Source organism: Rattus norvegicus, chromosome X (genome assembly GCF_021556685.1).
Source record: "Rattus norvegicus strain SHRSP/BbbUtx chromosome X, alternate assembly SHRSP_T2T, whole genome shotgun sequence".
Taxonomy (NCBI): Eukaryota; Metazoa; Chordata; class Mammalia; order Rodentia; family Muridae; genus Rattus; species Rattus norvegicus.
The window spans coordinates 48,203,775-48,228,420 of record NC_141554.1 but is presented as its reverse complement, the minus strand read 5'-3'; the positions used below and the strand labels follow the sequence as shown (position 1 = coordinate 48,228,420).

General features: G+C 40.1%; 1 pseudogene; it reads left to right on the top strand.

The window, feature by feature from the left end:
• The first annotated feature begins 22,286 nt into the window (after positions 1-22,286).
• Positions 22,287-23,881, top strand: Thumpd3-ps1 (THUMP domain containing 3, pseudogene 1; annotated as a pseudogene).
• Positions 23,882-24,646: the final 765 nt, after the last annotated feature.

Below are 24,646 nucleotides of genomic sequence, written 5' to 3'. Positions count from 1 at the left end.
GCTATGAATTTTCCTCTTAGCACTGCTTTTTTCTTCTGTTCCATAAGTTTGGGTATGCTGAACCTTCATTTTCATTAAATTCTAAGAAGTCTTTCATTTCTCTTTTTATTTCTTCCTTGACCAAGTTATCCTTCAGTAGATTGAGGTTCAATTTCCATGTATATGTATGCTTTCTGACATTTTGGTTGTTATTGAAGACGAGCCTTAGTCTCTGGTGATTTAATAGGATGCATGGTACTATTTCAACCTTCTTGTATCTGTTGAGGCCTGTTTTGTGACCATTATATGGTCAATTTTGGATAAGGTAACATGAAGGTATATTCTTTTGTTTAAGGATGAAATGGTCTATAAATATCTGTTAAATCCATTTGGTTCATAACTTATGTTAATTTTCTGTTTTATTTCTGTTTCCATGATCTGTCCATTGCTTAGAGTGAGTGTTGAAATCTCCTACTATTACTGTGTGAGGTACATATTACCCTTAGGTTTGTTCTTCTCATTGTGTCCTGGATGTCCTGGATGTTTTGGGCTATGATCTGTTTGCTTTGTACATTATCTTTGATGGTTGTCTTGATGTTTGCTATGGTATCTTCTGCCCCTGAGATTCACTCTCCTATCTCTTGTATTCTATTGGTGATGCTTGTATCTACTGCTCCTTGTCTCTTTCTTGGGTTTCCTGTATCCAGGGTTGTCTCCCTCTGTGCTTTCTTTATTGCTTCTATTTCCATTTTCAATTCCTTCACCTCTTTTTTTTTTTTTATTAACTTGAGTATCTCTTATATACATTTCGAGTGTTATTCCCTGTCCCGGTTTCCGGGCAAAAATCCCCCTCCCCCCCTCCCCCTCCCCCTCCCCTTCCTTATGGGTATTCCCCTCCCAACCCTCCCCCCATTGCCACCCTCCCCCCAACAGTCTAGTTCACTGGGGGTTCAGTCTTAGCAGGACCCAGGGCTTCCCCTTCCACTGGTGCTCTTACTAAGATGTTCATTGCTACCTATGTGGTCAGAGTCCAGGGTCAGTCCATGTATAGTCTTTAGGTAGTGGCTTAGTCCCTGGAAGCTCTGGTTGCTTGGCATTGTTGTACCTATGGGGTCTCGAGCCCCTTCAAGCTCTTCCAGTTCTTTCTCTGATTCCTTCAACGGGGGTCCTATTCTCAATTCAGTGGTTTGCTGCTGGCATATGCCTCTGTGTTTGCTGTATTCTGGCTGTGTCTCTCAGGAGAGATCTACATCCGGCTCCTGTCGGTCTGCACTTCTTTGCTTCATCCATCTTGTCTAATTGGGTGGCTGTATATGTATGGGCCACATGTGGGGCAGGCTCTGAATGGGTGTTACTTCAGTCTCTGTTTTAATCTTTGCCTCTCTCTTCCCTGCCAAGGGTATTCTTGTTCCCCTTTTAAAGAAGGCGTGAAACATTCACATTTTGATGATCCGTCTTGAGTTTCATTTGTTCTAGGCATCTAGGGTAATTCAAGCATTTGGGCTAATAGCCACTTATCAATGAATGCATACCATGTATGTCTTTCTGTGATTGGGTTAGCTCACTCAGAATGATATTTTCCAGTTCCACCGATTTGCCTACGAATTTCCTGAAGCCGTTGTTTTTGATAGCTGAGTAATATTCCATTGTGTAGATGTACCACATTTTCTGTATCCATTCCTCTGTTGAAGGGCATATGGGTTCTTTCCAGCTTCTGGCTATTATAAATAAGGCTGCTATGAACATAGTGGAGCACGTGTCTTTTTTATATGTTGGGGCATCATTTGGGTATATGCCCAAAAGAGGTATAGCTGGATCCTCAGGCAGTTCAATGTCCAATTTTCTGAGGATCCTCCAGACTGATTTCCAGAATGGTCGTACCAGTCTGCAATCCCACCAACAATGGAGGAGTTTTCCTCTTTCTCCGCATCCTCGCCAGCATCTGCTGTCACCTGAGTTTTTGATCTTAGCCACTCTCACCGGTGTGAGGTGAAATCTCAGGGTTGTTTTGATTTGCATTTCCCTTATGACTAAAGATGTTGAACATTTCTTTAGGTAGTTCTCAGCCATTCGGCATTCCTCAGCTGTGAATTCTTTGTTTAGCTCTGAACCCCATTTTTTAATAGGGTTATTTATCTCCCTGCGGTCTAATTGCTTTTGTTCTTTGTATATTTTGGATATAAGGCCTCTATCTGTTGTAGGATTGGCAAAGATCTTTTCCCAATCTGTTGGTTGCCGTTTTGTCCTAACCACAGTGTCCTTTGCATTACAGAAGCTTTGCAGTTTTATGAGATCCCATTTGTTGATTCTTGATCTTAGAGCACAAGCCATTGGTGTTTTGTTCAAGAAATTTTTTCCAGTGCCCATGTGTTCCAGATGCTTCCCTAGTTTTTCTTCTATTAGTTTGAGTGTGTCTGGTTTGATGTGGAGGTCCTTGATCCACTTGGACTTAAGCTTTGTACAGGGTGATAAGCATGGATCGATCTGCATTCTTCTACATGTTGACCTCCAGTTGAACCAGCACCATTTGCTGAAAATGCTATCTTTTTTCCGTTTGATGGTTTTGGCTCCTTTTTCAAAAATCAAGTGCCCATAGGTGTGTGGGTTCATTTCTGGGTCTTCAATTCTGTTCCATTGGTCTATCTGTCTGTCTCTGTACCAATACCATGCAGTTTTTATCACTAGTGCTCTGTAATACTGCTTGAGTTCAGGGATAGTGATTCCCCCTGAAGTCCTTTTATTGTTGAGGATAGTTTTAGCTATCCTGGGTTTTTTGTTATTCCAGATGAATTTGCAAATTATTTTGTCTAACTCTTTGAAGAATTGGATTGGTATTTTGATGGGGATTGCATTGAATCTGTAGATCGCTTTTGGTAAAATGGCCATTTTCACTATATTAATCGTGCCAATCCATGAGCATGGGAGATCTTTCCATCTTCTGAGGTCTTCTTCAATTTCTTTCTTCAGTGTCTTGAAGTTCTTATTGTACAGATCTTTTACTTGCTTGGTTAAAGTCACACCGAGGTACTTTATATTCTTTGGGTCTATTATGAAGGGTGTCGTTTCCCTAATTTCTTTCTCTGCTAGTTTTGTCTTTTGTGTAGAGGAAGGCTACTGATTTATTTGAGTTAATTTTATACCCAGCCAATTCGCTGAAGTTGTTTATCAGCTTTAGTATTTCTCTGGTGGAACTTTTGGGATCACTTAAATACACTATCATATCATCTGCAAATAGTGATATTTTGACTTCTTCTTTTCTGATCTGTATCGCCTTGACCTCCTTTTGTTGTCTGATTGCTCTGGCTAGAACTTCAAGAACTATATTGAATAAGTAGGGAGAGAGTGGGCAGCCTTGTCTAGTCCCTGATTTTAGTGGGATTGCTTCAAGTTTCTCTCCATTTAGTTTAATGTTATCAACTGGTTTGCTGTATATGGCTTTTACTATGTTTAGGTATGGGCCTTGAATTCCTATTCTTTCCAGGACTTTTATCATGAAGGGGTGTTGAATTTTGTCAAATACTTTCTCCGCATCTAATGAAATGATCATGTGGTTTTGTTCTTTCAGTTTGTTTATATAATGGATCATGTTAATGGTTTTCCGTATGTTAAACCATCCCTGCATGCCTGGGATGAAGCCTACTTGATCATGGTGGATGATTGTTTTGATGTGCTCTTGGATTTGGTTTGCCAGAATTTTTTTGAGTATTTTTGCGTCGATATTCATAAGAGAAATTGGTCTGAAGTTCTCTTTCTTTGTTGGGTCTTTGTGTGGTTTAGGTATAAGAGTAATTGTGGCTTCATAGAAGGAATTCGGTAGTGCTCCATCTGTTTCAATTTTGTGGAATAGTTTGGATAATATTGGTATGTGGTCTTCTATGAAGGTCTGATAGAATTCTGCACAAAACCCGTCTGGACCTGGGCTCCTTTTGGTTGGGAGACCTTTAATGACTGCTTCTATTTCCTTAGGAGTTATGGGGTTGTTTAACTGGTTTATCTGTTCCTGATTTAACTTCGGTACCTGGTATCTGTCTAGGAAATTGTCCATTTCCTGCAGATTTTCAAGTTTTGTTGAATATAGGCTTTTATAGTAAGATCTAATGATTTTTTGAATTTCCTCTGAATCTGTAGTTATGTCTCCCTTTTCATTTCTGATTTTATTAATTTGGACACACTCTCTGTGTCCTCTCGTTAGTCTGGCTAAGGGTTTATCTATCTTGTTGATTTTCTCAAAGAACCAACTTTTGGTTCTGTTGATTCTTTCTATGGTCCTTTTTGTTTCTACTTGGTTGATTTCAGCTCTGAGTTTGATTATTTCCTGCCTTCTACTCCTCCTGGGTGTATTTGCTTCTTTTTGTTCTAGAGCTTTTAGGTGTGCTGTCCAGCTGGTGACAAATGCTCTTTCCTGTTTCTTTCTGCAGGCACTCAGCACTATGAATTTTCCTCTTAGCACAGCTTTCATTGTGTCCCATAAGTTTGGGTATGTTGCACCTTCATTTTCATTAAATTCTAAAAAGTCTTTAATTTCTTTCTTTATTTCTTCCTTGACCAGGTTATCATTGAGTAGAGCATTGTTCAATTTCCACATATCTGTGGGCATTCTTCCCTTATTGTTATTGAAGACCAGTTTTACGCCGTGGTGGTCCGATAGCACGCATGGGATTATTTCTATCTTTCTGTACCTGTTGAGGCCCGTTTTTTTACCAATTATATGGTCAATTTTGGAGAAAGTACCATGAGGAGCTGAGAAGAAGGTATATCCTTTTGCTTTAGGATAGAATGTTCTATGAATATCCGTTAAGTCCATTTGGCTCAGGACTTCTCTTAGTCTGTCTACGTCTCTGTTTAATTTCTGTTTCCATGATCTGTCCATTGATGAGAGTGGGGTGTTGAAATCTCCCACTATTATTGTATGAGGTGCAATGTGTGTTTTGAGCTTTATTAAGGTCTTTTACATATGTAGGTGCCCTTGTATTTGGGGCAAAAATATTTACGATTGAGAGTTCATCTTGGTGGATTTTTCCCTTGATGAATATGAAGTGTCCTTCCTTATCTTTTTTGATGACTTTTAGTTGAAAATTGATTTTATCTGATATTACAATGGCAACTCCAGCTTGCTTCTTCCGACCATTTGCTTGGAAAGTTGTTTTCCAGCTTTTCACTCTGAGGTAGTGTCTGTCTTTGTCTCTGAGGTGTGTTTCCTGTAGGCAGCAGAATGCAGGGTCCTCATTGCGTATCCAGTTTGTTAATCTATGTCTCTTTCTTGGGGAGTTGAGGCCATTGATGTTGAGAGATATTAAGGAATAGTGATTATTGCTTCCTGTCGTATTCATATTTGGATGTGAGGTTATGTTTGTGTGCTTTTCTTCTCTTTGTTTTGTTGCCAAGACGATTAGTTTCTTGCTTCTTCTAGGGTATAGCTTGCCTTCTTATGTTGGGCTTTACCATTTATTATCCTTTGTAGTGCTGGATTTGTAGAAAGATATTGTGTAAATTTGGTTTTGTCATGGAATATCTTGGTTTCTCCATCTATATTAATTGAGAGTTTTGCAGGATACAGTAACCTGGGCTGGCATTTGTGTTCTCTTATGGTCTGTATGACATCTGTCCAGGATCTTCTGGCCTTCATAGTTTCTGGTGAAATGTCTGGTGTGATTCTGATAGGTCTGCCTTTATATGTTACTTGACCTTTTTCCCTTACTGCTTTTAATATTCTTTCTTTATTTTGTGCGTTTGGTGTTTTGACTATTATGTGACGGGAGGTGTTTCTTTTCTGGTCCAATCTATTTGGAGTTCTGTAGGCTTCTTGTATGCCTATGGGTATCTCTTTTTTTAGGTTAGGGAAGTTTTCTTCTATGATTTTGTTGAAGATATTTACTGGTCCTTTGAGCTGGGAGTCTTCACTCTCTTCTATACCTATTATCCTTAGGTGTGATCTTCTCATTGAGTCCTGGATTTCCTGTATGTTTTGGACCAGTAGCTTTTTCCGCTTTACATTATCTTTGACAGTTGAGTCAATGATTTCTATGGAATCTTCTGCTCCTGAGATTCTCTCTTCCATCTCCTGTATTCTGTTGGTGAAGCTTGTATCTACAGCTCCTTGCCTCTTCTTTTGGTTTTCTATATCCAGGGTTGTTTCCATGTGTTCTTTTTTTTTTATTTTCATGGTATTTTAATGCCTTTTGTAAACCAACTACCAGTATAGGTAAATGTTAAATTCCTTATTTTTGTTATGTTATATTTTTTTTCTTATTATTTATTTATTTATATTTTTTTATTAACTTGAGTATTTCTTATATACATTTCGAGTGTTATTCCCTTTCCCGGTATCCGGGCAAACATCCCCATCCCCCTCCCCTTCCTTATGGGTGTTCCCCTCCCAACCCTCCCCCCATTGCTGCCCTCCCTCCACCAGTCTAGTTCACTGCGGGTTCAGTCTTAGCAGGACCCAGGGCTTCACCTTCCACTGGTGCTCTTACTAGGATATTCATTGCTACCTATGAGGTCAGAGTCCAGGGACAGTCCATGTATAGTCTTTAGGTAGCGGCTTAGTCCCTGGACCATGTGTTCTTTCTTGATTGCTTCTATTTCCATTTTTAATTCCTTCAACTGTTTGATTGTGTTTTCCTGGAATTCTTTCAGGGATTTTTCTGACTCCTCTCTATGGGCTTCTACTTGTTTATTTATGATTTCCTGGAATTCTTTCAGGGATTTTTGTGTCTCCTCTCTATGGGCTTCTACTTGTTTAATTATGTTTCCTGGAATTCTTTCAGGCATCTTTGTGATTCCTCTCTGTAGGCTTCTACTTGTTCTCCAAGGGAGTTCTTCACGTCTTTCTTGAAGTCCTCCAGCATCATGATCGAATATGATTTTGAAACTAGATCTTGCTTTTCTGGTGTGTTTGGATATTCCATGTTTGTTTTGGTGGGAGAATTGGGCTCCGATGGTGCCATGTAGTCTTGGTTTCTGTTGCTTGGGTTCCTGCGCTTGCCTCTCGCCATCAGATTATCTCTAATGTTACTTTGTTCTGCTATTTCTGACAGTGGCTAGACTGCCCTATAAGCCTGTGTGTCAGGAGTGCTGTAGACCTGTTTTCCTGTTTTCTTTCAGCCTGTTATGGCGACAGAGTGTTCTGCTTTTGGGCGTGTAGTTTTCCCTCTCTACAGGTCTTCAGCTGTTCCTGTGGGCCTGTGTCTTGAGTTCACCAGACAGGTCACTTGCAGCAAAAAAGTTGGTCTTACCTGTGGTCCCGAGGCTCAAGTTTGCTCGTGGGGTGCTGCCCAAGAGCTCTCCTCGGCAGCAGCAACCAGGAAGATCTGTGCCGCCGTTTCCGGGAGCTTCAGTGCACCAGGGTTCCAGATGGCGTTTGGTGTTTTCCTCTGGCGTCCGAGATGTGTATGCAGAGTGCAGTCTCTTCTGGTTTCCCTGGCGCGTCTGCCTCTCTGAGGGTTTAGCTCTCGCTCCCATGGGATTTGGGTGCAGAGAACTGTTTATCTGGTCTGTTTCCTTCAGGTTCCAGTGGTGTCTCAGAGGCAGTGGTCCTGCCGCTCCTGGGCCCTCCCCCACGGGAACCCAGAGGCCTTATACAGTTTCCTCTAGGGCCAGGGATGTGGGCAGGGGTGGGCAGTGTTGGTGGTCTCTTCCGCACTGCAGCCTCAGGAGTGCCCACCTGACCAGGCGGTCGGGTCTCTCTCCCACGGTGTCTGGGAGCAGAGAGCTGCTCATTCCTCCACCTCTTTAGTTGTGTTTTCCTATAATTCTTTCAGGGATTTTTGTGTTTCCTCTTTAATGGCTTCTACTTGTTTACCTGGGTTGTCCTGCATTCCTTTAAGTGAGTTAATTATGTCCTCCTTAAAGTCCTCTGTCATCATCATGAGATGTGATTTTGAATCAAAATCTTGCTTCTCTGGTCTGTTTGGCTATCCAGTATTTGCTTTGATGGGAGAACTGGGTTCTGATGTTGCCAAGTAGTCTTGTTTTCTGTTGCTTAGTTTCCTGTGCTTGCCTCTTGTCATCAGGTTGTCTCTGGTGTTAGCTTGTTTTGCTGTCTCTGACAGTGTCTTGGCTCTCCTGTAGTCCCGTGTGTCAGCACTCCTGCCAGATCTAGGAACAGAGAGCTGTTCCAGAGTTTGCATAATGGGAAACCTCCAGGCCGGTTACTTGGCACAGAAGATTTGGTTTTACCTCTGCTCTCATATGTGTAGTGGCTTCTGGCAACTGGTTTTCAGCTCTCAGTACAGGCAGAAATGGGGAAGGGTCCTGCCCCTGACTGTTCCTATATTCCTGTATGCAGAGGCCACTGTCTGGGTTCCTCTTGGGCCAGGAATGTGAGCAGAAGTGGTATCTCCCCTGAGCTCTCAGGATTGTCTGCACTTCTGGGAGTTGATCCCTCTCCCCCACGGGATTTTTACATTCCAGCTTATTATATCCATCAGAAAGGCTAAAATCAAAAATTCAGGATACACATGCAGATGAGGATGTGGACCAAGGTGAACCATCCTTCATTGCTAGTAGGAGTACAAACTTATATAACTGCTTTAGAAATCATTTTGGTGGTGGATTGACCCAGCTTTACTACTCCTGGGCATATACCCAGAAGATGCTCCACCATCTCTCAAGGACACTTGCTGCATAACAATAGAATCTCTTCAACAAGTAGCCCATGGCTGGCACTGGGAATTTAATTAATAATTTAATTAATAATACATGACTACTATTTTTTTTTATTTGCACTATGCTCTATCCAATATATTTATCAGTTGGTGATGTTTCCTGATAGAATTTTTAGGTAAATTATTTTTCTAAATAATTGTATAATCTACTTTGATTTCTTCTATTTATGTCTCTTCCACTCTCCTTATTGCTCTAGCTAAGCCTTAAAACCTTGTGTTTAACTGTCCTAAATGGAATGGTCATCTATGCTTTGACTCCTACTTTACTTGGAATGCTTTGAGTTTTGCTGCTTGTAATGGTGACTACTTGATTGGTGTATATTACCTTTATTCCATTGAGATATTTCCATCATATCCCTACTGTCAACAGGATGTTATCATGAAAAGGTATTGGATTTTGTCAGAGGATTTTTCTATATCTCATATGAAAATCATATGGTTTTGGTCAATTTACATTTTTTGATTTATATATGTTGACCCCACCCAGCATATCAGGTATGAAGTCAAATTGATAATGGTAAGTATCTTTCCCATCTGCATTTGTCCTTGAAAATTATATAAGGTTTACTGGGATACCATCTATGAAGTTCCTCCAGAGTCCCAAAGAAAAGATCATTGTGATTCTTGAGTCCTCCACCAATGATTGCAGCCTGACTTTCCTATTTAAGTAGTAGTCTTCCATCTCTAAAGCCCATTTATGAGAGACATCAAAAACCTACATGACCCTCTACCAATATTAATTTTATTCCTGGGTAGGGGGCTATTAACATTCTTCCTTAGTACCACTGAGTTCATTCTATGAAACCAACAAAGGAGTGGATGTTAAGGAAAGACCAAATGCTAACATGCAAAAAGAAAAATGGGTCCAAGCACAAACAAACAGAGAGACATGTGGGATCTGGAGCACCACAGACACAAAAATACTGGGAGCAACAGCATGGGAGAATGAGAAGAAGAAGAAGAAGAAGAAGAAGAAGAAGAAGAAGAAGAAGAAGAAGAAGAAGAAGAAGAAGAAGAAGGAGGAGGAGGAGGAGGAGGAGGAGGAGGAGGAGGAGGAGGAGGAGGAGGAGGAGGAGGAGGAGGAGGAGGAGGAGGAGGAGGAGGAGGAGAAGAAGAAGAAGAAGAAGAAGAAGAGGAGGAGGAGGAGGAGGAGGAGGAGGAGGGATGAGGAGGGGGGAGGGGAGGAGGAGAAGAAGGAGAAGGAGGAGAAGGAGAAGAAACTTTGTAAGAACACTCAGCTCCCTTCAAATAAGGGGTACCAGTGTGGAAGTGTTCCTGTAAGGGGAGATCTTGTTCCCTAATTGGTTCTTGATTTGTTAGTAAAGAAGGCAGGGAGACAATTGCTGGGTGGAAGGTACAGGTGCGACTTCCAGAAGGAAAAGGAAATGTGGGGAAAGAAGAAGGCCTTTTCTGCTATACTGGGGGACAAGTAGAAAGCAGCAATCAAGTAAGGCCTCCACTACAAGTGGATAGCCAAGGATGTTTGTCAAGGACTAGGGAGGACTAGCCCATAAGTTTAGGAAAAGTAGAGAGATGAAGATAGTAAATTGGTAAAGATACACTTTTCCAGGTGTGAGATATATAAGCCCAGCAATTGTGCCTCGAAGGCAAGTTCTAAAGTGACAAGCTGCATGTGTCTTTTAGCTGCAGTGGATTCAAGGGTCTTGGGAAGGAGCTGAGGAGAGGTCATCTCCCAAAGCTAAAGTGTGTAGAAAAGGAAACCAGGAGGGGTTAGTAGAATGGACAAACCTGGACAAAGGATTTTAAAAATACATGCAACATGTTCCCAGAGGTTTCTGCATCAAATATTTCACAGGCTGCTGGGGCCCTCCCCTTCCCTCTCTCTTCTCCCTGATTCATCAGAAGCATAGAATCATCCAAGTTAATTTGCTACTGCTTTATAGCAAATTGTAACAGTTGCAAAGTCCTTGAAATAGGGCAGAACTCTAAGAGCAATGATAAGGACCCCCTTGAAGGACTTTATTTTTTTCTGACTGTCTGGAAATTCTCTGACCATTCTTCACTTTTCTAAATATACATGCCTACACACATAATATATATCCTTGCTTGCAGGCATGCATATATACATGCAAAATAATATTTAAAACTTTAGACTTAGGTAGACTTCAGAGTTAAAGTCTCCTGGTTGAAAACATTTTTCCAGTAACAATACCATTCTTGATGTTTAAAAATATTCGATTGTATTTCAGGGTATTTAACCTCCAAATATACCACTACTAAAAGGAGGAATTTATTTAAAATAAAAATGTTAAGCCTTTAAAGGAACAGCATGGGTCTGACATATAGAGGTTGTGGGCATATCTGAGAAAGATAAAGGAGATATGAAGAGGATGCCTGATAATGATGCCACGGTGGAGGGAAAATGTTTACTACTATATTCCTACAATGTCAAAAAAGTTCAATTTATGGGATCAAGGTGCTCAAGTATACAGTGCTTGTCTTGCATGAAAAATGCCTGGAGTTCCATCCCAAAACCAGGTAAAATGCAAAAGTTGAAAATAAAGTTATTTTTATTATGTATTCTAATAAGTATTTATTCTATTTTTACAAAATTGAAATATCCATTGTGCTCCATTGAATAAGAAGTGTTCCTTCCTGTCTCACACATTTGAATACTTGTTTCCCAATTAATTTGACATTTAGTGAAGTTTAGGAGGTTTACCTTGTTACAGTATGTCAATGAAGGAATATTTAGCTCATAGAGCTAAATCAAGCATAGCTCATGAAGCAAATCAATAGCTAGAAAGTAGCAGCACATGCTTTATTTTCCCAAGCACAAGGGAGTCTGAGACAAATGGGTCTCTAAGTTTGAAATCAGTGGGGCCTACACAATAATTTTCAGGACAGCCAGGGATATACAAGGAAAACCTGACTCCACACCCCCATGCTAATCTGATCTCTATATTGTGGAAGAGTGGAAGAGGTAAGACTGTTTGTGGCAGTGGATTTTTCCATAAGGTCCAAAGAGGCAGGAAACCCTAGAAAACCACTGCATGAAGCTGTGTGAATGAAGTCTGGGTTGCACCGGAGATTGCAAGTTGTTGATCCAAGTGTTGTAATACATTTGTCAAGATATACTAACAAATCATGTGAATTCCATGATATTCCATGCTTCCACTCCCAAGAAAGAAAGATGTTTCAGGTAGCAATGCTGGAGCACTTTGATACTGGACAAAGAATAGACAATTTGCCATTTGGCCCACTGGGTTTTAACCTTGCTTGGACCATTATGAACTCACTATTTCCAGAATCTTCTTTTTGAGAATGGCAATATATTATAACATTATTTATTGGAAGCTTATAATTTGCTGTATTATTTTGTTGTTGTTAGTAGTAGTAGTTTGTTTATTTACAGTACAGCCACTGCCCTCTCCCAGTTCCCCCTCCCACAGTTCTTCAGCCCATTTCTCCTCACCCCTGTCTCCAAGAGGATGCTACCTTCCCACCAGGCCTGCCCCCTTTTATGGGACCTTATCTTAGTCAGTGTTTCTGTTCTTGCACAAAACATCATGAGTCAGAGGCAAATTGGGGATGAAAGGGTTTATTCAACTTACACTTCCAAATTGCTGTTCATCACCAAAGAAAGTCAGGACAGAAACTCACACAGGGTAGGAACTTGGAGGTAGGAGTGACTACAGAAGACATGGGGGAATGCTGCTGACTAGATTGCTTTGCCTGGCTTGCTCAAATTGCTTTCTTGGTTTTTTTTAAATCTATTTATAGAATTTTTTTAATAATTTTATTTTTCTTAGATATTTTATATATTTATATTTCAAATGTTATCCTCTTTTCCCCCTCTCCAATACCCCCACCTGCTTCTATAAGGATGCTGTCATTCCCAACCACCCACTCCAAACTAAACACCATACCATTACCCTACATTAGTGAAACAAGCCTTCACAGGACCAAGGACTTTTCCTACCATTGATGCTGGACAATGCCATCCTCTGCTACATATGTGACTGGAATCATGGGTCCCTCCATGTATACTCATTGGTTGGTGATTTAATCCCTGGGATCACTGGTGGGATTTTATTGATTGGTATTGTTGTTCTTCTTATGGTGTTACAAAACCCTTAGGCTCTTTCAATCTTTTCTCTAACTCCTCCATTGGGATCCCTTGTTCAGTCCAAGGGTTAGCTGCAACCATCCTCATCTGTATCAGTAGGGTTCTGGCAGAGTCTCTAGGAGACACCCATATCTGGCTCCTGTCAGCAAGTACTTCTTGGCATCAGCAATAGTGAATGAGTTTGGTGGCAGCATATGGAATGGATCCCCAGGTGGGGAAGTCTCTGGAAGTCTTTTCTTCAGTTCCTGCTCAATTCTTTGTCCCTGTATTTCCTCCTGTGAGTATTTTGTTCCCCCTTCTAAAAAGGAAGGAAGCATCCACATTTTGGTATTCCTTCTTCTTCCTTCATAGGATCTGTGATTTTTTCTTAGGTATTCCAAGCTTTGGGGATAATATCCACTTATCAGTGAGTACATACCATGTGTGTTTTTCTGTGATTGGATTACCTCACTCTAGATATTTTCTAATCCAACCCATTTGCCTAAGAATTTCATGTAGCCATTGTTTTTAATAGCTGAGTAGTACATCATTGTGTAAATGTACCACATTTTCTGTATCCATTCCTCTGTTGAAGGACATCTGGGTTCTTTCCAGCTTCCAGCTATTATAAAGAGAAGCAGTCATTAAAAGTCTCCCAACCAAAAATAGCCCAGGACCAGATAGGTTTAGTGCATAATCCTATCAGACCTTCAAAGAAAATCTAATAACAATAATCTTCAAACTATTCCACAAAATAGAAACAGAAGAAACACTACCCAATTCATTCTTTAAAGCCACAATTACGCTTATACCTAAACCACACAAAGACCCTACAAAGAAAGAGAACTTTGGACCAATTTCCCTCATGAATATTGATGCAAAAATACTCAATAAAATTCTCACAAACTGAATCGAAGAACACATCAAAATGATTATTTACCATGATCAAGTTGGTTTCATCCCAGGGATGCAGCGATGACTCACTATATGGAAATCCATCAACATAATCCACTATGTAGAAACTGAAGGAAAAAAACATGATAGTTTCATTAGATTCTGAGAAAGCATTTGACAAAATTCAACACCCCTTCATGATAAAAGTCTTAGGAAGATCAGGAATCAAGGCCCACACCTAAACATAGTAAAAGCAATATACAGCAAACCAGTAGACAACATCAAACTAAATGGAGAGAAACTTGAAGCAATTCCACTAAAATTAGGAATTAGACAAAGCTGCCCACTCTCTCCTTGCTGTTGTAAAATTAAATTAAAAATGGTTTTCTTTTACCCTGCTAACTCCTGCATGGCAGTGCCCCAAGATATCTGATCTCAGTCAGCAAAGCCTCTCACCCACTTTTCTCCACCTCATATCACACTGCCAAAGGCCTCTCTCTGAGCCTGGAAACAATCTCTCTACCCATCCAGTTCCCAAGGTAGACTGCCACTGTGGCAGAAATATACATCCTAATTCCATGACAGCTCAGTGTCCCAGCAGCCATATACTCTCTTAAACTTAATTCACCACAAGAAAGAACACACAACACAATAACCTCTGATCCAATCGATAAGATATAATTGCCCATCAAAACATATAAACCCTGTACACATCCATCCCTTAAGAACATTCATAACAACCTGTAAAAGTACAGCGTGGAATCTTAACATTAGCTTCCATGTTCTTTCCACTGCTACTTTCCTCAGTCTCCCCCTCCTCCATCAAACTTTTCTCCTGCCCATCCGTCTTTTTCATCCAATGACATTCTATCATGTACCTGCCTCACCTGTATGATGATATTATCCCACACCTTGCTTATTCAATATAATACTTAAAGTCCTAGCCAGCACAATTAGACAACAAAAAAAAAAAGGTCAACATTGCTTTCTTATAGAACCCAAGACTACTAGCTCAGGAATGGCACTGCTCACAATAGGCTAACCCACCACCACCACGTTGATCACTAATTGAGAAAACTCCTTAGAGCTGACTCTTATGAAGGACTTTCCTCAAGGGAGGCTCTTTTCTCTGTGATAACTCCAGCTTGTGTCAAGCTGACACATAAAACCAGCCAATATAGGTATTAAGTCTTTCAGGGGTCTTCTCCCACTAAGTCAGACCAGGCAGTCCTCTGCTATATATGTGCTGGGGCCTTGGACTAACTCATGTATGCTGCCTGGTTGGTGGCTAAATGTCTGGGAGCTCCCAGGTATCTGGGTCATTATATGGGGCCATTTTCCTTCAGCTTCTTCCATCCTTCCCCTAATTCAAACATAGAGGTCCCTAACTTCAGTACAAAGGTTGTGTGTATGTATCTCCTTATTTCTCAACCAGATGCTGGTTGGGCCTCTCAGAGAACAGCCATACTAGGATCCTATCTGTAAGCACACCATAGCATCAATAATAGTGTCAGGACTTAGTTCCTCCCATGAGGTGGATCCCAAGTTGGGGAAGTCACTGAACTGCTATTCCCTCAGTCTCTTCTCCATTTTTGTCCTTGCAGTTCTTTTAGACAGGAACAATTCTGGGAAAAAATTTGATGAAGGTTGGTAACCCCATCCCTCCACTGGAGGCCCTGTCTATCTGCTGGAGGTAGAATCTTTGAGTTTCCTCTCCCCACTTATGGGCATTTTTTATAAAGTAGCTTCCATTGAGTCCTCAGAGTATCTAACCTCCCAGGTATCTGGTACATTCTAGAGAGTTCCCCCACCTCCCACCTGTCAAGACTGCATATTTCCATTCATTCTTCTGTCCCTCTGGGTGTCTCTCTTGCCTCCAATACCTGATACTGTTCCTCCTTTCCCCTCCTTTCTCTCCCTCAAAGGTACCTCCCTCCCTCTGCCTCTGATGATCATTTCCTTCCACCTCCTAAGTAGGATTTAAGCTTCCTCATTTGGGCCTTTCTGCATGTTAAGTTCTGTGGTTTATCTTCTAGGTATTCTGTACTTCTTGGCTAATATCCGATTATTCATGAGTACATACCATGCATGTCCTTTGGGTCTGAGTTACCTTACTCAGGATGATATTTTCTAGTTCTATCCATTTGCCTGCAAAAGTCATGATGTCCTGGTTCTTGATAACTGATAAGTCTTCCATTGTTAAATGAACCACATTTTCTGTATCCATACTTCATTTGTGGGACATCTGGGTTGTTTCCTGCTGCTGGCTATCAAAAATAAGGCTGCAATGAACATAGTGGAGCACATATTCTTGTGATTATGATGGAGCATCTTTTGGGCATATACGCAAGAGTAGTATAGCTGGGTCTTCAGGCAAATCTATTTCCTATTTTCTGAGGAACATCCAGATTGATTCTCAGAGTGGTTTTACCAGTTTGCAATTCCAACAGCAATGGAGTAGTGTTCCTCTTTCTCTGCGTCCTTGCCAGCATCTGATGTCACCTAAGGTTTTTTTTTTTTTATCTTTGCCATTTTGACTGGTGTGAGGTGGGCTCTCAGAGTTGTTTTGATTTGCATTTCCTTGATGACTAAGGATGTTGAACATTTCTTTAGGTTTTTCTTGTCCATGCAAGACTCCTCAGTTGGAAATTCTCTGTCTATCTCTGTACCCCATTTTTAAATTGGGTTACTTGGTTTTTGTGTAGGTTAGCTTTTTTAGTTCTTTATATATTTTTGATAGTAGCCTTCTATCATATGTGTGGTTAGTGAAGTTTTTTCCTAATCTGTTAATTGCCAGTTTGTCCTATTGACTATGTCTTTGGCATACAGAAGCTTATCAATTTTATAAGGACCCATTTATCAATTGTTGATCTTTGAGCCAGAGTAACTGATGTTCTGTTCAGGAAAATTTCCCCTGTGCCAGTGTAATTGAAGCTCTTTCCCACATTCCCTTCAATACAATGTATCTGGTTTTATGTTGAGATCCTTGATCTACTTGGACTTAAGCATTGTGCAAGGTGATAAATATTGATGTATTTTCATTTTTCTTCATACACACTGCTAATTAGACTAGCACCGTTTACTAAAGAAGTTTCCCTTTTTCCATTGTACATTTTTGGCTTCTTTGTCAAAGATCAAGTTCCATAAATGTATGAGTTTGTTTCTGGGTCTTCAATTCTATTCCATTCATCAACCTGTCTGTCTCTTTCTCTGTACCAATACCATGCTATTTTTATCACTATTGCTCTGTAGAATAGCTTGTGGTCAGAGATGGTTATTTCCCCCAAAGGTCTTTTATTGTTAAGAATTATTTATGCTATCCTGAGTTTTTGGGTTTTCCATGTGAAATTAAGAATTGTTCTTCTGAGTCTGAAGAATTGTGTTAGAATTTTGATGAGGATTGTGTTGAATCTCTAAATTGCTTTAGTAAGATGGTAATTTTACTATGTTAATCCTAGCAATCCATGAGCATGAGAGCTCTTACCACCTTCTGAAGTTATATTTTTACAACGTACTGTATATGTGATTCAATTCTGGTTTAAAATTCTTCATATGATGATGAAATTTTTGAGGTTATAAATGTCTATTCAGATTAACAATAGCTAATTCAAAATGTTTGTCTAACTACTTTTATATTTGCTAGTACATGGCCAGTGCATGCTTGTTTCTGACTGGTCTTGAATGTATAAATAAATGCTGTTCTTTTTGCTTGCCATCAACTACCTGCACTCAATTTACGTCTTGGTTTTCTAGTCACAAAATCAAATAAAATATTAATTTAAACCTTATATAGAAAATAATTAAATTATTTTATACTGTTATACTTTATACTTAGTTCTGAAAATGGGATATTACTCATCCTTTTAAGACCCAAGCACATTATTAAGGTCGAATGTCAAAACAGGATTATTGACTTATCATTTATTAGATATAGTTAAATATCTATAATATCTATAACAAAATGTTAGTTAATTAAAACACATAACTCATGGTTAATTTATAGTTTGTGCTGAGATAATTTTAAACCATATGATGTGATTCCATTCTGTAATATAAACAAGTAACTGCTTTCCATGTTAACTCTTGGATAAGGAAGGAGGAGCCATAGTTTCATTGCCATCTTCATTAAGGGAAGACAGACAGTAGGTGGTTATGGGAAAGACATATGGCATCACTGCCCTCTTGATTAAGGGTTGCAACATCTAAAATGACATGACTCAGGAAGCAGGTCTCCAAACATACTTTTAAATTTGGAGAAGACATTTTATGATTGAAAATATAATTGAGAGATTTGAAACTCCTTTTAAAAATTTTTGGAAGTTGACAATATCAAAAATGTTAAAAATCACTGGCTTGGATAGCTTTGTTTTGCTAATGCTATCAAGCTATAATATAGCATTAAATTATTAAAGTTATGAATTTCTTATGAACTAAATCATACCGAAAAGTCTTATGCTCTAGATACATCATATAAAGGTGAGAAAAATTCCAGTCTCTTTATGGGCTATGCTTACAGATTTAAAATTTTTATTTTAATACAAGAAGAGCTTTAATTCAAAACTAACTTTAAGGCTCTAAATCTGACTTGGAGTTTCTGACTGTGCCCAAAACTAAAGTGATTCCATCCCACAGCATCCTGCACTCAAAACGCATGGGGAAGAGAGCTGAAGACCCAGAAGTGTGGAACATCCTGAGACCGCAGGACAGACTGCCACTTCTGCCCACTTTTGCCCGCATCCATGGTCCAAGAAGAAACTGCATAGTGCCACTGGACACCGGAATATAGGAACAGTCAGCTGCAGGTACCTGCGGTTCTGCTGAGTGGCTGGAACTGAACCGAACCAGTCAAACAGCTCCCTGACTCAAATCCCATGAGGGAAAGAACTGGACCCTCAAAAGTGCTGACACTCCTGAAAAATCAGAGACTACCTTCTGCCCACATTCCCGACCGAAGAGGGAATTGCCTAGTCCCAGCGGTGCCTCCTGGGCGCAGGGACCTAGGAGCAGTCAGGGGCCAGACCCTTCTGATTGTTACCTGTGCCAAGAGCTGAAAGACAGTCACCAGGAGCACCTAAACACCCGAGAGCAAAGCACCTATTCCCAGAAACCATTGAAAGAAAACATGAAAATGGTTCTATAGGACTGCTGACACAGTGGATTACAGGAGAGTCAAGCCACTGTCAGAAACAGCAAGACAAGCTAACATCAGAGACAACCCAATTGCCAGAGGCCAACGCAGGAAAATAAATAACAGAAACCAAGACTACTTGGCATCATCAGAGCCCAGTACTCCCCCCAAAGTACTGTATATCCAAACACACCAGAAAAGCAAGATTTAAATTTAGAATCCCATTTTATGATAATGTTGAAGGACTTTAAGATAGACATAAATACTCCCTTAAAAATGCAGGACAACACAAGTAAACAAGTAGCAGTCCTTAAAGAGGAAACACAAAATCCCTGAAATAATTATAGGAAAACACAAATGGGTAAAGGAATTGAACAAAACCATCCAGGATTTAAAAATTGAAATACAAACAAAAAAGAAAGCACAAAAGGAGACAACACTGGAGATAGAAAACCTAAGGAAGAGATCAGAGGTCATAGATGCAAGCATCACCAAGAGAATACAAGAGATAGAAGAGAGAATCTCAGGGGTAGAAGATGCCATAGAAAACATCTACACAACCATTGAAGATAATGTAAAACACAGAAAGCTCCTAGCAGAAAACATTCAGGATATCCAGGACACGATGAGAAGATCAAACCTAAGGATAATATGTATAGAAGAGAGTGAAGACTCCCAATTTAAAAGGGTGAGTAAATGTGTGGTATTGGTAGAGAGACAGACAGATAGACCAATGGAACAGAATTGAAGACCCAGAAATGAACTCACACACCTATGGGCACTTGATTTTTGACAAAGGAGCCAAAACCATCAAATGGAAAAAAGACAGCATTTTCAGCAAATGGTGCTGGTTCAACTGGAGGTCAACATGTAGAAGAATGCAGATCGATCCATGCTTATCACCCTGTACAAAGCTTAGGTCCAAGTGGATCAAGGACGTCCACATCAAACCAGATACATTCAAACTAATAGAAGAAAAACTAGGGAAGCATCTGGAACACATGGGCACTGGAAAAAATGTCCTGAACAAAACACCAATGGCTTATGCTCTAAGATCAAGAATCGACAAATGGGATCTCATAAAACTGCAAAGCTTCTGTAAGGCAAAGGACACTGTGGTTAGGACAAAACGGCAACCAACAGATTGGGAAAAGATCTTAACCAATCCTACAAGAGATAAAGGCCTTATATCCAAAATATACAAAGAACTCAAGAAGTTACACCGCAGGGAGACAAATAACCCTATTTAAAAATGGGGTTCAGAGCTAAACAAAGAATTCACAGCTGAGGAATGCCAAATGGCTGAGAACACCTAAAGAAATGTTCAACATCTTTAGTCATAAGGGAAATTCAAATCAAAACAACCCTGAGATTTCACCTCACACCAGTGAGAATGACTAAGTTCAAAAACTCAGGTGACAGCAGATGCTGGCGAGGATGTGGAGAAAGAGGAACACTCCTCCATTGTTGGTGGGATTGCAGACTGGTACAACCATTCTGGAAATCAGTCTGGAGGTTCCTCAGAAAATTGGACATTGAACTGCCTGAGGATCCAGCTATACCTCTCTTGGGCATATACCCAAAGATGCCCCAACATATAAAAAAGACACGTGCTCCACTATGTTCATTACAGCCTTATTTACAATAGCCAGAAGCTGGAAAGAACCCAGATGCCCTTCAACAGAGGAATGGATACAGAAAATGTGGTACATCTACACAATGGAATATTACTCAGCTTTCAAAAACAATGACTTTATGAAATTCGTAGGCAAATGGTCGGAACTGGAAAATATCATCCTGAATGAGGTAACCCAATCACAGAAAGGCATACATGGTATGCACTCATTAATAAGTGGCTATTAGCCCAAATGCTTGAATTACCCTAGATGCCTAGAACAAATGAAACTCAAGACGGATGATCAAAATGTGAATGCTTCACTCCTTCTTTAAAAGGGGAACAAGAATACCCTTGGCAGGGAAGAGAGAGGCAAAGATTAAAACAGAGACTGAAGGAACACCCATTCAGAGCCTGCCCCACATGTGGCCCATGCATATACAATCATCCAATTAGACAAGATGGATGAAGCAAAGAAGTGCAGGCCGACAGGAGCCGGATGTAGATCTCTCCTGAGAGACACAGCCAGAATACAGCAAACACAGAGGCATATGCCAGCAGCAAACCACTGAATTGAGAATAGGACCCCCGTTGAAGGAATCAGAGAAAGAACTGGAAGAGCTTGAAGGGGCTCGAGACCCCATAGGTACAACAATGCCAAGCAACCAGAGCTTCCAGGGACTAAGCCACTACCTAAAGACTAAACATGGACTGACCCTGGACTCTGACCTCATAGGTAGCAATAAATATCCTAGTAAGAGCACCAGTGGAAGGGGAAGCCCTAGGTCCTGCTAAGACTGAACCCCCAGTGAACTAGATTGTTGGGGGGAGGGCAGCAAGGGGGGGAGGATGGGGAGGGGAATGCCCATAAAGAAGGGGAGGGGGGAGGGGGATGTTTGCCCGGAAACCGGGAAAGGGATTAACCCTTAAATGTATATAAGAAATACTCAAGTTAATAAAAAAAGAAATATTCAAGTTAATAAAGAAAAAACAGAAATAGTAAATTGAGCTACTATGACCTTTTGATATTTGGGTATAGCAAAAATGTAAGTGATTGTCTTTCGACAGCTCATTGATGAGACTTGTGGAAGCGAGACATAAACTTTCCTCTCCATTGTCAAATGTTCTACCGCTGAGCAATACTCACCAACCACTTGGCTTTCCTAGGTCTTTTCTCCATCATAGTCTCCTGCTGACAATTTGTATTTTCTCAGCTGTGCTCTGTTTGCCAAAATGTGAATCCATGTACATATATGCCTTGGAATAAATGCATGGGCATTTCAAGTCCATTGGAAAAAAATAAGTAATTGTGTGTGGTCACTTCATATTTATTTCTGACTGATACTTAATATATAAATATGTTCTACATTTCTTGGTTATATATTATAAGTTATTGGGTATAATTTAAAATTTGTAGCACGAGTAACAAAAAGTTCGCTTAAAACTGGTAACTCAGAGTTGGCATCATTCTGAATAACAACACATGGCATGAGCCAACCCAGGGAAACAAGTCTCTAAAGATACCTATATATTGGGATAATACTTTATATAATTCTTGTCCTAGAAGTCAGACTTATAAAAGATAGAATTTCAAACAGTATCTCTTTAAGGAGGTGTTTAAAAGCTGCACCATCATGCATTCGTACACACAAACTGGCAGCCAAACTTTGTAACATGAAAGTAATGCACTTGGTATTGATTTTTAAAAGAATGGATTATTTACACTGCTAAAAATTGGTTTTGCTTTCCAAAATTAAGGCTATTTTCTGATATTGCATAAGAAACCTTTAAAAATATAGTTAAGTATGTCTAAACTAGTTGCACATTTTCAGTTTACAATTCAATCAGAAAAGACTGATGACCATTTCCGGGGTGACAACGTGGCTTCCAGCGACATGCCCTGAGCGCACTGAGCCCGCAGAAACCGTTAGGCCTTTTAGAAAACATTTCCATCATGTCTGACACTCAAGAAGCTACCGGAGAGCACTTGGATATGAACCTTCATGAGAACAAGAAGCCTGTGCCTTTGATAGAAAGTGGCATCAGAAGTGAGTCCAATCATCTCCAAGTCACTATTGGAGACACTGTACCTACTGGGTTTGAGCAAACTGCTGCAGATGAAGTGAGAGAGAAATTGAAGTCATCCTGCAGAATCAGCAAAGATATATTTTGATAGTGCAGTGGAAAGTCTGGCTCCGGTTCATTGTCTGAGATCAGTGGATAACTTGTTTGTGGTTGTTCAGGAGTTTAAGATTACCAGTTCAAAGCTACAAAGGAAGAAGTTCTAAGAGACTTTGAAGAAGTGGCTGGAAAGTTCCCAGGGTCGGACCCTTTAAAAGTCTGGCAAATTAACACCACTTTCAAGAAGAAGAAAGCAAAGTGCAGAAAGGTAAATCAGAGTGCAGGCAGAGAGAAGGCTGACTGTTGACAAGGAGACAACGCAGATGAGAAGGACGGTAAGAAGAAGCTTGCCAGTGACACGTCAGATCCACATATTTTGGACTACTATGAAAACACAGCCATCAAAGAAGAGATATCAACCTTAATAGGGGAAGTCTTGGCATCTGGCAAAGATGAAAATGGTCAAAGCTTAAGAGAAGAAACTGAACCACAAGTGCAGAAGTTTAGAGTCACCTGCAACAGAGCAGGAGAGAATCATTGCTTTACATCCAATGAGGCTGCCAGAGATTTTGGAGTTGCTACTTAAGAGTACCTTAAGTGGAAGGCTGATATGACCAACTTTGATGTAGAGGTTCTCCTGAACATCCACAATAATGAAGTCATTGTTGCTATTGCACTGACAGAGGAGAGTCTCCATCGCAGAAATATTACACAGTTTGAACCTACAACTCTTAGGTCAACTCTCGCCTATGGGATGCTCAGGCTCTGTGAACCTAAACCTACTGATGTAATAGTGGATCCAATGTGTGGAACGGGGGCAATACCAATAGAGGGGGCTACTGAGTGGTCTCACTGTTACCATATTGCTGGGGACAACAACCCACTGGCAGTGAACAGACCAGCAAATAACATCTCATATCTATTGACTAAGAGCCAGATTAAATATGGAAAAACATCCTGGGGTTTGCCCATTGATGCTGCTCAGTGGGATATCTGCAACCTCCATCTGCGAACTGCTTCTGTGGATATTATTGTAACAGACATGCCATTTTGGAAAAAGGATGGGCTCCAAAAAGAGAAATTAGAATCTATATCCAGCTTGCCTTCGGGAAATGAGCCGTGTCTGTAGACCAAGAACAGGTAGAGCTGTACTGCTTACTCAGGACAAGAAATGTTTTACCAAGGCATTATCTGGAATGGGACATGTGTGGCGAAAGGTCCATACAGTCTGGGTGAACATCGGGGGTCTTCATGCTGCAGTTTATCTTCTAAAACGCACTCCTCAAGACTTTGTTCATCCTTCAGATCAAGACGGAGGAAGAGACCCTCCTTGGTAAAGCAAAGAATGAAGACAATTTAGCAGTACTTAACAGTTCCTAACACTGGACACTTCAGCATAAAGAACTTGCTTTGGGAGAAAAATAACAGAAAAGTAACCAAGTATTAGAGCTTCCACTGCTGAACTACTGTAGAATGCTTTAGTGTTAGCAAGATGATTGTAATGGTATTTCTTGAGAAGCCTACATTGCTTGGTTTCTAAGTTTCAGAACACTTTAGGCCATGTTCTTTTGTTTGTGCAGCCTACTGTTCTGAGTCTAAATTTTTATATCATCTCGAATATCATCTCAGAAACTGGAGCATCCCTGAAGACCTACAGTTTATCATCTACCTTAAAATAAATACATTACAACCTTAAGAGGGCAAAAAAAGAAAAAGGAAAAAAAAAGGAAAAGACTGATGAAATATTTATTCCTTATTCCAAACAACAATTGAATTGGTTATTACAGAATACTGATATTTGGCATATTGCATGTGCAAATGTTTCAGGGAAAATTGATAATCATCAAAAAGACAAATTGTTGCAATTTGTCTCTACGCATGATTTTGCATTTCCTGTAATTTTGTGCATGTAGCCCATAGAGAATGTGCTTATTGTATTTACAGATGGCTTATCTAATAGAAATGCAGCATATGTAATTGGATCACATGTTTATTCTCTGGAGTTTCCCCCTGCTTCAGCATAAATAATTGAATTATGTGTTGTAGCTGCTGTTTTCTAAATGCTAAAATATCAACTTTTTAATTTATACACTGTTAGACAATATATATCTCATCATTTGCAATTACTTGAAACTATTCCTTTTTACATACTGCTAATTCTCAAATTACAC